The 13455-nt window shown below is 39.6% G+C and overlaps 1 protein-coding gene and 1 long non-coding RNA gene across 6 annotated transcripts in view; both read left to right on the top strand.

Moving 5' to 3' along the window:
- LOC143210789 (uncharacterized) overlaps positions 1–9516 on the top strand; it is a 47179-nt gene extending 37663 nt beyond the window's left edge. The window contains exon 2 of the long non-coding RNA XR_013009340.1: positions 8324–9516. This is a non-coding gene — a long non-coding RNA (uncharacterized LOC143210789). The remainder of the gene's footprint in view (positions 1–8323) is intronic.
- Mtd (TLD domain-containing protein mustard) overlaps positions 1–13455 on the top strand; it is a 253295-nt gene that overhangs the window by 93660 nt on the left and 146180 nt on the right. The gene's annotated exons all lie outside the window — the stretch shown is intronic.

Here is a 13455-nt window from a genome sequence, read left to right as displayed (position 1 = left end):
CGGTCGAATAACGCTGCAGCAAGGTTCATCCTGGACGAGGATCCAGCAGAACGCATCGAAAGGGCTGTCAGAGTGAAACAGTGACGTAGAAGTCTCGAGGAATGCAGTTGCTCTTGAGCGGTTCGACCGGTTCGACGCCGTTCCGTGTCCTACGTCTCTGTTTTCCCACTTTTTGTCATACCATCCACCTTCGACATCCCCGTGCGCCGTCTGGCAGGTTCATCTTTCTCGAGACATCCCCTGGTCTCTCATCCCACTCGTGTTTCCTGACAGATACGGGATCCTCGATTCAATGGCAATACTAGTTTCATGGGAAGCGAACCATTGGCATGCATAATTCAGATACAATTCACGTGCGCCTATTGAGATAACACTGTCTTTTCTATCGAATTGCATCAATATTTATACCCTACACAGGAAAAAGCCAACACTGTGCGTGGAAACTTCTATGGCGATTGCACACCTATCTGTTCCTCGCTCGCTCGGGTAAACTCGACTCCCTCGAGTTTACCCGAATAGCGTTTCACCGCAGAGCGTGAGGGATCAGGTTCATTCACTCACCTCCAGTGCAAAAAAAGTGTGCACTTCAAAAATTCAGCTGTGGTACGCAACGGTCCAATAAAGCTGCCGATCGCTAAACATCTAAGGTTAAAATGTCGGTCGTTTGAAGACGTCTCGGTCGGTGCTCGAAACATTTTTTGAGACTTTACTGCTCGGTTTATCCAATCCTGTTAGACCCCAATCCCATTACCATTTCATCTCTTCTCGCGCATTTCGTCGCGAGTTTACGAGGCGCGTGACGTCGACGTCGATTTCGCTACATCGTTCCGCCACTCCAGGCTCCGTCTATCTCCGTTCCATCGTCGTCGTCGTCTGACGAATCCCACGGCTGCTCTGTTCCCCATGGAATTTACGAGTCGAGTGGTCGATCTTGTTGTACAAATGAGTTTCAAGGTTTTCGGTGCACCACCAGCAACCAGATGTTTCATACTTGCAACGGAAACCGGACTCGCCGCGCCGGTTGTTTGGATACTTGGCCGAATATTGCCGTTTATTGTTCGACCGCGGATGTTCGGCGCGGCGTTGAACGTAATGAAACATTAAGATAAAGACCGTGTTCGCTCGTTCTGGAACATGGGACATCCTATTAATTTAATGAAATTTTCAGAGTATTGGTTATTCATTGGTCGCGAAGAAAAACGTCGCAACTCAACATTTTCCAGTTTTCGTTTCGCCACAGGTGTATTTATCTCTAACGTTGAAAAAATCGTCACACAACTCTAATCTTTTTAAATATTTATTCTACCTACAGCCACAGCTAGTTAAACTATCAAAGGATTTTAATACGAAAGGACTTTCGTATTAACTACCAAAGGACTTTAATACGAATCGTACCGAGCACAGAATGTTGCTACTGGTATACATTGTTTTATAAAAACTAGAAGACTGAATGTTTTGCATTTTTCACCATTTTTACAACAATACTTGTACAATAATTGTAACTGCAATAATTATACAATAAAAAATGTGAAACCAGTTATTAGACCGGTCGTGGTACGGCTAGTGTTAAAGGCACTCCTGTAAAATTTGTATCTTTTTATTTGCGACGTTTTTCTGGTGCTCAGATCACATAAGAAAGTTGTAGACAACAAGTTTCAGCATTTTCCCTGTAATTCCGACCAAATCCAATTTTTACAAAATTTCTTTATCGTGCCTGGTCCGTTTTGTTCATTACTTAGTTGAATTGATCTATCACCGAAGCACGTACATAATACTGCAATTGTGAAAGTGTTAACATACGGGCTACAAGAATCGCGAATGTATGCAACCAAAGTAAGTTTCTATCGCTAGATCGTGGTCGCAAAAACCGCGATACCGTAATGTTATATGTATTTCGGTCGGCAGACAGTGGGCTGGAATTTCGATCGAGTAAAAAGCACCATGACGTAACAGGCGTGTCCGATCGGGGAGCAACCGATTTCTGGCTGAGGGAGCGAGCAAAAACGATTATCGATACCAACGGGCCGCCGTTATTTCAGGATCGGTTGCGGTGTGGGCGCCGCCGTTCGTTCAATGGAGATTCTAGTCCGGAGCACGATATTTTATTCTTTCGACACTTTTTACATGGTTCCGGTTGGGTACCGTTTGTTTAAATCGCTGTACACACGTGTTCCAAACCAGTTGATAATGTCCGGAACTGTTTCTAACGCTTATTAGTAGACTTTAGTAGATTTTGTGCATTTGTGACAAAAACATGACTAATTGTAAGTGTAATTCAAAACAGCAATGACATTAGAAAATTTAAAAATGTTGTTATATTATTTCCAACCTGTTAAACATGTTAAGAAAGAAAGCACATTTCTATTTTAGTCCAGTTTGTTGCAATTCAGGTAGAAAATTTTTATTTCGCATAAAGATCCGCTGTCTACTTGTTAGGCAGCATGTTTTTATCGTAATGGTATACAGACATTGGTAATAACGAACCAGCGGATCTCTATGCAAAATGAAAAATTTCTACTTGAATTGCAACAGACTGGAGAGAAATGAAAATTTATTTTCTTTCTTAATACGTTTAGTGGGTTGAAAATAATCTAAAAGTATTTTTATTCTATTGTGCATACTGTTTTAATGGAAGATAAAATCCGTTGTTTAGTAATAACAGTGATTACTTTCTATAAATATTTTTTTAGCGAGATGTTCGCATTTTACCGTACGATCGGAAAGAATTTATAGTAATTGACTGTGGATCTTTGTGCAAAATAAAAATGTTTTGCATTGATTGTGGGAATCAGGAATAGCGTAAAGACTGATTTCATCCCTTAACTTTTCTTGAATTTTTCTCTTTTATATTTTTCTGTTTTATATTTTTCCCAACCAATTTCTTCGTAAATGCAAAAAGATCGACAGTCTAGTAATTATATAGAAGTTGGTAATCATCAGCAATTTCGATGACATTGAAATATGTGTCCAAGGTTATCATTCTGAACAACTTTACGAGAAATACCCCAACAGTTGATCTCCGAGTTTGAAGAGACTATTAAAAAGATCGCAGGAGAATAAAGTGTTAATTTTGGGGACCAATGCGTCGAAGCTGCGCATTCCATCGCGGGCCCGCGACGGAATGGGCCCCCGATGGCCATGGACAAAAGCATCGGTTTGTTTGCTAGCCGGCTCGCCAACAACCCGGTCTTTCTTGCATTCGTGATCAGCCGACGCCCGTAAAACCCGACAGAACCTGTTTGAAACCCTGCGGACGCGCACCGCGCAGTCATTCATTCAGGTGTGTCTAACTATAAATAGAATTCCCGGAAGCCGATGAGAAAAGTCGATCGTTCTTTGCCTCGCTCGATTTGGTCCACGGATGAAGGGGATTGTTAGAGGTACGCTGGCTTGGATCAGCTTCATCGTCCAGACGTGACTTCTTTCTTACTCTTTACACCGATACTACTCCGATGTGCTTGCGTCTTTTTATTTTTAGGGATCTCCTACTAGAAGTTGCAGACATTCTAACCCAATGAAATGGTAGAACTAGCCACGAGATAAATACTCTGTTTGACTTATAAAACAGAATGAGATACAGAGAATGCTGCCAGTTAATCTTTTTTATAAGTCAAACAGAGTGTTCATCTTGTAAATGCAAAGAATGGTTTTATTTTCAGAATTGTTACATTGGAAAATCTTACGATCTACAAGTCCTCGATTGGAAGCAGAAGGGCTGCGGGCTCTGTTTTATCATTACAACGTTGAAAAATCGAACTTGAATAGATCCACGATAAAAAATTGATCAGCATGCTCCCCGATGTTAATCGTCCACGCTGGGGAGCCTGTCAAATGACTGTTAGCATTCAAACTTTTAACAACATTCGCTGTTGTTCATGACTAGACTGCGGATCTTTATGCATTTATGAAGAAATTGGTTGGACGAAATATAATACAGTAAAAGATTTAGAAAATTCAAGTATGTTGTAATGTTGCTTATAACCTAAAAAAGTCGTTAAGCGATGGAATCAATTTTAAAAATTTTCAAAACATTTTTATTTTGCATAAAGATTCGCAGTCTATTCATGACAAACGCAGCATTAAGGGGAGCAGTGTTCTTTCAAGAATAAAAATTGCAAATGTATAATAATTAGTTAAACAGGGGACTCGATTATTGGGCGTACCTGTGGAAGGTCCGATGTATGATCGTGGCGATTAATTATAACGGGTAAATTGTAGTAAATCAGTTAAAAACAGAAGCGACTTTTACCATTAATATAGGAAGTAGCAGTTCAGATCGTTTTTTAAACGGAACTGTACAATTTTAATGCAGGTCGCAAAGCATTTACGCTTATTGCCAAAAAATCCTGAAAATATTCAGTGGAGCTTCCATCGGCAAGAAACCACCTTCCGAACCGACAAATTAGCATAAACATGGTAGCGCAGTACGTCCGGTAAATAAGGAAGGACGTCATTGCGCGCGGCTCTTGTAACAGAAACTCAATATCAATACTCGTACTCCAGCGAGCATTAATATCGCCTCCATTACTTAATGGTACCGTGCTGTTGCAATATTTATACGCGGTAACATACCATAACCTTCGAGCGGACACAAACGCTGCAGCAAAAGGAATACGAAATTCTTCATCCAAACTCGAAACTCCTGCGAGTGTCCTCGAATTACCGTAAACTGGTAGAACGTTGGAAATACTTCACAAAAATTCATCCCTTCTACCCTTCAATTCCACACACATACGCTACAACAAATAGTAAATTATTCTATATACTATATTATTTTTATATTTTACAAATAACATAATAAATTAATTTTCATTTGGCGTTCAAATCAAATAAATTATTATGTTATTTCAGTCATATTTTATCTTATTACATTGTTCAAATAAAATAATGAGTCATTTCACCTTACATAGAGGTTATTGAAGTAATTATTTTCGAAAGTGATGTATGCCCATTTTTGGAAAAAATGAGTTGAAGACAAAAGAATTTTCTAAAAATCAATAAATGAATGGACTCATACCGCTTTCAAAAACCATGACTCTTAATTTTTTTTTGTAGTTTAGTGGTTCCAGTTTAGCTGCGTTCGCTTTCAACATTGTTCGTTAGTACACGAAATAAATAGGATTTTGGAGAGTTATTTGATCAACTAGAAGATGAAGTGAAAAATTATTGGAATTTCACTTGAATTTGAAAATGTTTTTAATCTATTTTATAACATGAACATGTTTTAATCAATTCCACTTATTACATAAAAACGGCCCACTGTGCGGCGTTGGTAGTGCGCGCGACAAAAGCGGACAGAAAGGGACGCTGGGAATCGGAATCAGCCGTTCCCGATGTCCTCCTCGTCCCGGTGTCCTGGTTTTCCTCGCTACCTCGCGACACGAAACTTTGAACTCGGAAAAATCCGGGTCGGCTGCTCGCGTTTCCACGAACGCGACAGTCGTTCGCGGAATACAGAACATTGTCATCAGTAGGTAGCGAGCGAGTGTGGGCCCCTGTATCGAAGATGCTTGCACGGAATCTGCACGGAAATTACATTTTGGCTAGGGAACGAGGAGAACCTCTAACACGTGGACTAACAAATCTTGCAGTAACGAGCGACGATTTTAGACCTTGCGGCTTCATTTAAAACACATGGTTGCGATGCCATTCACTTGAAATATATGAGCTGGTAATTTCTGCATAACTGGTTTCAACGAATTGTTGACTCGGTGAACTTTCTGAAATGTTTCATTAGATCGTTTTCTCAAGGGATAATGAACGCCAATCCTTTACCAGTTAGTATAAGTTTTGTGACATTTTGGTCTATGATTTTTTGCGAGTTTTCAGGCAACTTAAGGATCCATCCTCGTAGAATTTCTGTTTCTTATTAGAAAAAAAAATGAGTTGTATGACTTGTTACGACTTTATTTGAAATGGAATTTGCACCGTGTAAAAAATGTTTAAAAAATTGAAGAAAATGGTAATCCTCTCCTTAAACAGCACACAAGTTTTTCTTTCGTGCACTGCACTTTTACCCTTGCCGTGATAGAAAAGCAAAAAGGTGATGGAAACGCGTACTTTGATTTTGCATATTTGATGCGTCGACAACGAAATGTTTGAAATGTTCAAAAGCACTACAATGCAGGAAATGACGTCCGAAATGTCAGCTGTCAAGATATACCAGGATTTTGCTTTTTAAAAGAAGGTTAAGTAATAATAAATGGAATCAATGTTATCTCTATGCGAAAAACGAGCCTTTCCGGGTAGAAACCTCTGTCTAGAAACAATTCAGACGTCAGAGATCCGGATACTCGAAGTTCATACTAAAAGTGGCTGCCACGTGCAGTTTATGGAAGGATTGTGGATTTGTTGGTGTAACAAAATAATGTCGTCCAGCTTCGAAGAAGTACTCGGAAGATTCGTCGGTCGGAGGGAAACAGAAGTCGTATCCGAGAGGAAACACGCTTGCACCAGCCGCGGTCACTTGCATTCAAGACACGCGCGCATTATTCGATAGGTCGGCAGGAAACAATGGGAGGCGACGTGATTGCACGACGAACGCGGCCGTCGATTCGACGGGGACGTCCCGCGACGTCTCTACCCCCGGCGCGGCGGCGGCAACGGCTGCTCGATAAACTCGTAACCGTCGCGAGGTTTCCGGCGTTTTCTCGATCGCCGAGTTTTCGCGATTTACTGTTCGCTCCGCTTTGGCTCGAAAGCGTTCCCTATGTTTTGCACGCGAGAAATGGAAAGAAAACAATCGTGGACGCGGGTGACGTGACCTTTCGCGGGCCCCATTGCGAACGTCGCGTACCGGCGCTATCAATTCTGTCAAATAACAGTGCCGCTTCTTCAATACGGTTTGAAACATTGATTCATGTCCGAAAATGTTTCCCTGTGAAAATCTGAAACTCCAGTAAAAATTGCTGTACCATTATTGACAATAGTGTTCACATTATTAAATATGTTTAATCAACTACTACAAATTTAAGTATTGTATGAGGTGTTATATGAATTTCTTATCCATAAAATGAAAGCAATTATATATTGGGGAGGCAAGAAAGTAATTTCGGTATATTAAGGTGAAATAAAGATTTCTTTAAGCATTTAACTTTAATCGATCAAATATTTTCCATTTTGTTCGATGATCTTTTGCCATCTTTCTGGTAGCTTAATAAAGTTATTGACTATTCTCATAAAGCTACGACAGCTACATTTTGAATAACAAAATGGGGTTTCATTTCACCTTAAAATACCGAAATTACTTTCTTTTCAACCCAATAGAATGGAATTACTCTAGGTCGAAAAAAATGTTTAATTTGCGAGTTACAATAGCTCCGACTGCAAAGGATTAAGAGGGACGGTTACACGTAGAAGGAATAGTTGTTCAGAATGTTGACCTTGACAACACACGTCAAGGTCAAGCTCATGGAGCTGAGTCCCTTTTTATCAGTATTTAAAATGACAACGTGACATATTTCTACAGTGCAGTACAGTAGAAAATTTACTGAAGAACTTGCGAGCTTGCAGCAATAGATATGTTTCTGCACCAATAAAGTACTTAGGTCCGCAAACCCCAATCCCCAAGTCTTCAAAATTCAAAGGGCCATTAGTTTCAAAGGTCACCGGAATGACAAAGTCACTGGAATGCCAATTGTCATTGACGATTGGAAGGGTTTAGAAATTGTAAAAGGTCACAATTCCAAGGATACACGTATAGGGGAAAGCTGGTCAGAATGTTCACTTTGACAACGCATGTCAAGGCCAAGATCATGGAGCTGGTTCCCCTTCTATCAGTATTTACCATTACAACGTAGAAGCGATATATTTCTACAGTTTGGTACAGTAGAAAATTTATTGAAGAACTTGCGAGCTTGCACCAATAGATACGCGAACATGTTCGGTAATTCAAATATTGTACTTGTACCGACGATTTACCGACCCGACCGACACACTGTTTGCCGCAAGCATACGACTTACTTCATAAAATGGAAGGCAAATGAAAGTTATAGATAGCCAACCGCGCGAAGCCTCGAACGGGAGAAATCAATTGGCCATTTTTATTCCTGGAGATGTTTCGTCGAAATCGTTCGTTAAACTTTCAACTTCTTCGAACCGGGCTCCCTTCGTCATCCGCTCCATTCCGGATCCTAACAATCGGCGATTCCGATGCGCGCATAAACAGAGCCATGTTCCGGACGATAAAACGGGGAACGTTCGCCATACGTCTGCCATAAAATGGCTGACGCGACGCGCGAGATTGTACAATACATTCCTCTCGTCGCTGCGACGATAAGAAGCAGATTTCCTTAACGATCGTTGTCTTTTCTCTGTGTTGCAGGTGAGTAAACTCTCTCCTATTGTAAGCTCGGCGGCGCTCAAGGTTTTTCCGGCACGTAAGTACACACGTCGAAAAATTTTGCTGAAATATGGAGCTCTGGCGACAGTAGCGCGCTCCTAGGAGGTTCTGCGGTGAGTGGCATGCAGTCGTTGGTCACGCCCTTGCTAAATCCTTCGGGAACAATGCCCCTGTTTATAATCCCCGCCCCGTGTACCGCTACGCTGCTCGCGATAACAGACAGCGAGACCAGTAATAAAAAGGTGGCTTGTGCCAAAGTAAAGAATGGTAATCAGTCAGTACAGATTTTGTGCGTACAGGAACGCATGATTACTTAAACGATTACTTAGATTACTGTACATAGAAGTAACTAGAGTAGATTAGATTCCATGTAATAATTATCTTTATTTATTCAGCCTCGTGGTTAGGGACCGAACTTGATTTTGCAATTGATCTAACTAGGGAAGGACCCCAGATGTCCGACTTCGATTTTGATAATTTTTTGTGAGATGATGGTATATGGATCCCTAATTATGTATGCAAAATATTAGGTGTAGTTACTTAATAGTTTTAAAGATATAAACAACTAAAGTTTCATACCTTTGAATACAGCTCAAATCATGGTATATCAACAAGGTATGAAACTGAGTAACTACACCTAATATTTCGCATAATGATTAGGGATCCATATACCATCATCTCACAAAAAATTATCAAAATTGAAGTCGGACATTTGGGGTCCTTCCCTTGTAATCTTCACACTAAACCTACCAATACCGGTCAAATTGACGGGTTACAGGTTTTTTATTTTATAATTATAGATATAATAATACTGATTTCATAAGAAACGATTGTATAGACGTTTTTAGTAGTGCACGTATTTCAATAGGAGCCGCACAAAGTTTAAATAAGATCAATCTTGTCATTTTTATAAGGGAACATGTACCAGTTACTTTTAAGGATCGGTCGGTTTGTCCTCCTGGAAACCATGCAACATTTGTTCGAAGATTCTTTTCCTTCAACAAATAACTTTCGAGCTATTTGAAGTCATGTTAAAAAAGGAGTTGGGTGTACTACAGTTTTCTTTCGATTCGGGGGATCGTGCCATTCTACGAGACTTCTCCTCCGACACGAACAGTAAGTACTGTGCGCGTCTCGCAAGAAGTCCCGCGAAATGTATGCGGCATTGATTCGTCGGACTGGAAAGGCCACGCCTCTTTTCACCGCTAAAGCGTCAAAGCCTAAAGGGAATACGGGGGCGTCAACGGTAGGGATAGGCGGAGCAAGCGAGGCTCTTCTTGTGTGCCGTCCTGGGAAACTTCGAGGCACGTACAGTAGGTAGTTTGAATATCGATTTCCGAACAGTTCGTCCCAAAATTGATAAATACAGTCGAGATGTAGCGATTCCTGTGACGCAGGATTTCGAACAGGTCGTTTGTGGGAGCTGGAATACCCGTCAATTTTATGTCTGAATAGAAAAGCAAAATATTTGGTCGAAATTCGACGTTGAATATCCGACTTTGAGAATTCCAATTTCCCGGCAGATGGCAAACATTGGAAATGAAAAAACCGATTTTCGGCAGAGAAATCAGGCGTTATTTATTTCTTGAGAGAACTTTTACTAAATGTTTGAAAAGAAAATTAAGTAAACTAAACTAAAATAAACTAAATTTTTGCGAATGGTTCAACTCAAAATTTTCAAGACAATCAATACGAGAATAATGCGTTAGACATACTGTTCGAGAATGAATTGTTGTGGCACGCCTAGTGCGTGTGTAATCGGCTCAATTAAAACAATGTTTGTCTCCGCCTCTGTGACGTTAGTTGAATGACCATTTGCCAGTGACTCTCGGCTTTCTTGATCCTGTGGAATTTTTTTCTTCGGCTTCGCTTCATTCACTTCAGTTTCGATCCGCCCTGTTTCGAGATCGTACGGCAGATAAGAGCCCATCATAAATTATTCGAAGGCTGAATAGCGAGCACCTCGGCATCCACCGTCTTATCTGTTACGCACACACCGTGCAGACGCTAAGTAGAATAGGAGAGTGATGAACAGACAACGTTAGCCGAGTCTTACTCAATGTCATGTGCACCCGACGAACCCGCATATTCGATTTGTTCGATAAGTATGGCCTCTGCAAGAACATTTGGTCCTGGATTTTTCCTTACTTCGTGTCATTAATAATTTCCCATTGACGTATGTACCTTACAAATTTTCATTTCTTAAAGATCTGATAGTAATTATACCGTGGACTTTTGTGCAGTCGTAGGTCAGACAATTTTTCAAATAACGAAGCAAATTTTGGACAGCTTTAAGTTATTTTTTCATTCGTACGAATTATATTAAATGACTGGTATATTCTTGTAGAATATATTCTGATATACAAAAAAAAGATGTGTATTCAAGTCTTGTATATTCAGCAAGTATGTGTTTTATTCTGATAATTCTGGTATATTCTAGTTTATTCTCAAGTATATTCAAGTATCTTCTAACATAGTCTTGTATATTCAAGTACATTCTAGTACATTATAGTATGTTCTGATATATTCTTGCATATTCTTGTATACTCTTGTATATTCTTGTATATTCTTGTATATTCTTTTGTATATCTTAGTATATTCTTGCATATTCTAGTATATTTTAACATAGTCTTGTATATTTAAGTATGTTATAGTACATTATAGCACTATTCTTGTATATTCTAATATATTTTCTTGTATATTCAAGTATATTATGGCATATTCTGGTATGTTCTTGTATATTCTGGTATGTTCTTGTATATTCAAGTATATTCTGGTATGTTCTTGTATATTCAACTATATTCTAGTACATTATAATATATTCTGCTGTGTTTTATTATTTATTATTTTTTATTTAATATATTAATATTCAAGTATATTATGGTATATTCTTGTATATTTAAGTATATTCTAATACATTATAGTATATTCTGGTATATTATTGTATATTCTGGTATATGTTCTTGTATATTCAAGTATATTATGGTATATTCTTGTATATTCTGGTATATTATGGTATATTCTGGTATATTCTTGTATATTCAAGTATATTCTAGTACATTATAGTATGTTCTGGTATATTCTTGTATATTCTTGTATATTCTAGTACATTATAGTATATTCTGGTATATTCTTGTATGTATTCAAGCATATTCTACTATATTCTAGTATACTATAGTACATTTTTGTACATTCTGGTAATCTCTAATATTACACATTTTTCCGAACACGTATAAAAATATTAATATCGGCATTTCCAAAAAAGAATCGTCAATCACATGACACCGTCAAAATAAAAAGAGCAAAGAGCAATTGCGAGCCAAAATTTACAAAACAAAGGAACGCAGTGCTTTTGAATTTGCGCGCAGTTTCGAGCGCAGCTGGAGCAAAGCGCTCGGGGGCTCGCAATTTTAATTTCTCTGTCAATTTCCGCTTTTCATCGGGGCTTTGCCGGACAAAGACTTTCCCGTTGATGGTTCCGCTTTTTCGGAAAGAATAACGGCGCGTCGTTCCGAGTAACCTTTTTTGACGAACCGGGCCGACAAAAAAAAATGCGTCGCTCGTCGATAAAAGTTAAAGAAGACTTACGAGCGGGCGTTGTAACGTCGGCCAAACGTATCTCTGGATAAACTTTCCTTGTTTTCACGGGCGCATATCGTTCATGCAAATCGGTCGGTTTACATGCAACGGTATTTTCGTTAGCAAAGGAATCCCGGACACGGATATCTGGACCGAAACTGGTCCGCAGGCTGGTTGCTATGCGAACATCGGTTTACGAGGTGAAAATTTGCTGTCGTCCTGTTATTGCTGATGGCGATCAAAATTGAAAATATCGTTTCTGGCCACGACGGTCCGCGGATGTCTCGTAAAATGTCCGATATACACGGGAAACAAAAATAATTTTTTGTAACGAAATTACACCGGTCTGCTTTCATCTGCGAACACACTGGAAAGTTCAAGGTAGAGCGTAAAATTAGAAATTACGGGAGTCGACATCGTCCTGTGTACAGTTTGCTGATTGTTAGTTGTGTGATTCAGATCAATTTCGCTGTAACGTACACACGGAAAAGTTAGAGTATAATCCTGTGCGGAGGATGTAACGATGTTGCAGCGTTCCTTTGAGCAGTAAATTCAGGAATGATCTAATACGAGAACGTTACGTGTACCGCAGGATCAAGTAGCCTCTTGTTTAGTCCATACATTTCAGCGGATAACGTAAACAGATTTCGTTAAACCAGAGCGAGGCAATTTCAATTTAACGAGCCAGCGTTCCCAATCCATCCTTGAAATCTGCTTCCCAAGATCACGAAGAAAACCATTAGCGAACGAGAGTTCAGCCACGTTTATGAATCTTTTAAATTCTATGAACATCAATGAATCGATACGGATGACTCAATTTCCATTGACCCGAAGACGAGTGACCCTGCCGCGTCGATCGAATATAATAGGTTAGAACGCAAATCAATTCGGTTTCGTAACTGCGATTAGTGGACAGTCCTTTTAATCGAAGAAATTATCGATTATGATCCGATAAATTGATAAAGTATCCATTTACGAGTACCTTCAAATTATGCTGCGGTAACAGTCGCTGGCAGATCGATCGGGTAACAAACAAATTGGCAACAACAGTTTCGAAAAGCACAGAAAAGTTTCTCTCCGAACAACAGTTGTTTCAGGTATACCAACATCGCGGAACTTATAACCGCGGATTTTTCTGATCAATTAGTTCCGGACTGTATTCCGTCTTCTGCAACATCGATCATTGTATTGGAAGACTTTCAAGGGCCAATTCCACCTTGAAAGAAACTTTTTTCAGGTCACAATTTCGTTACTGGTTCTAGGAATGTTAAAGAATCACAATGTTCAAGGTCTTTGGGAATACAATGAATCGTTCTTACGATCTGGGGAATTCGGAACGTCTACGATTCCAAAAGGGTCGTGCTTAGGGTGACCATCCCCAGGTCTTCAAAACTCGCAGGACCACAATGTTCTTCGAGGTTTTTGAAGAAGGAATTCGAAACGTCTACAAATCAAAAAAGAGCCATGCAATGTGATAGGGTCACAATTCGAAGGGCCATCGTTCCAAAGGTCACCGGAATGACAAAGAATCGACG

This window comes from Lasioglossum baleicum, chromosome 7 (assembly GCF_051020765.1).
Source record: "Lasioglossum baleicum chromosome 7, iyLasBale1, whole genome shotgun sequence".
NCBI lineage: Eukaryota > Metazoa > Arthropoda > Insecta > Hymenoptera > Halictidae > Lasioglossum > Lasioglossum baleicum.
Note: the sequence above shows the minus strand (reverse complement) of the source record. Positions and strands in the feature narration are given on the sequence as shown.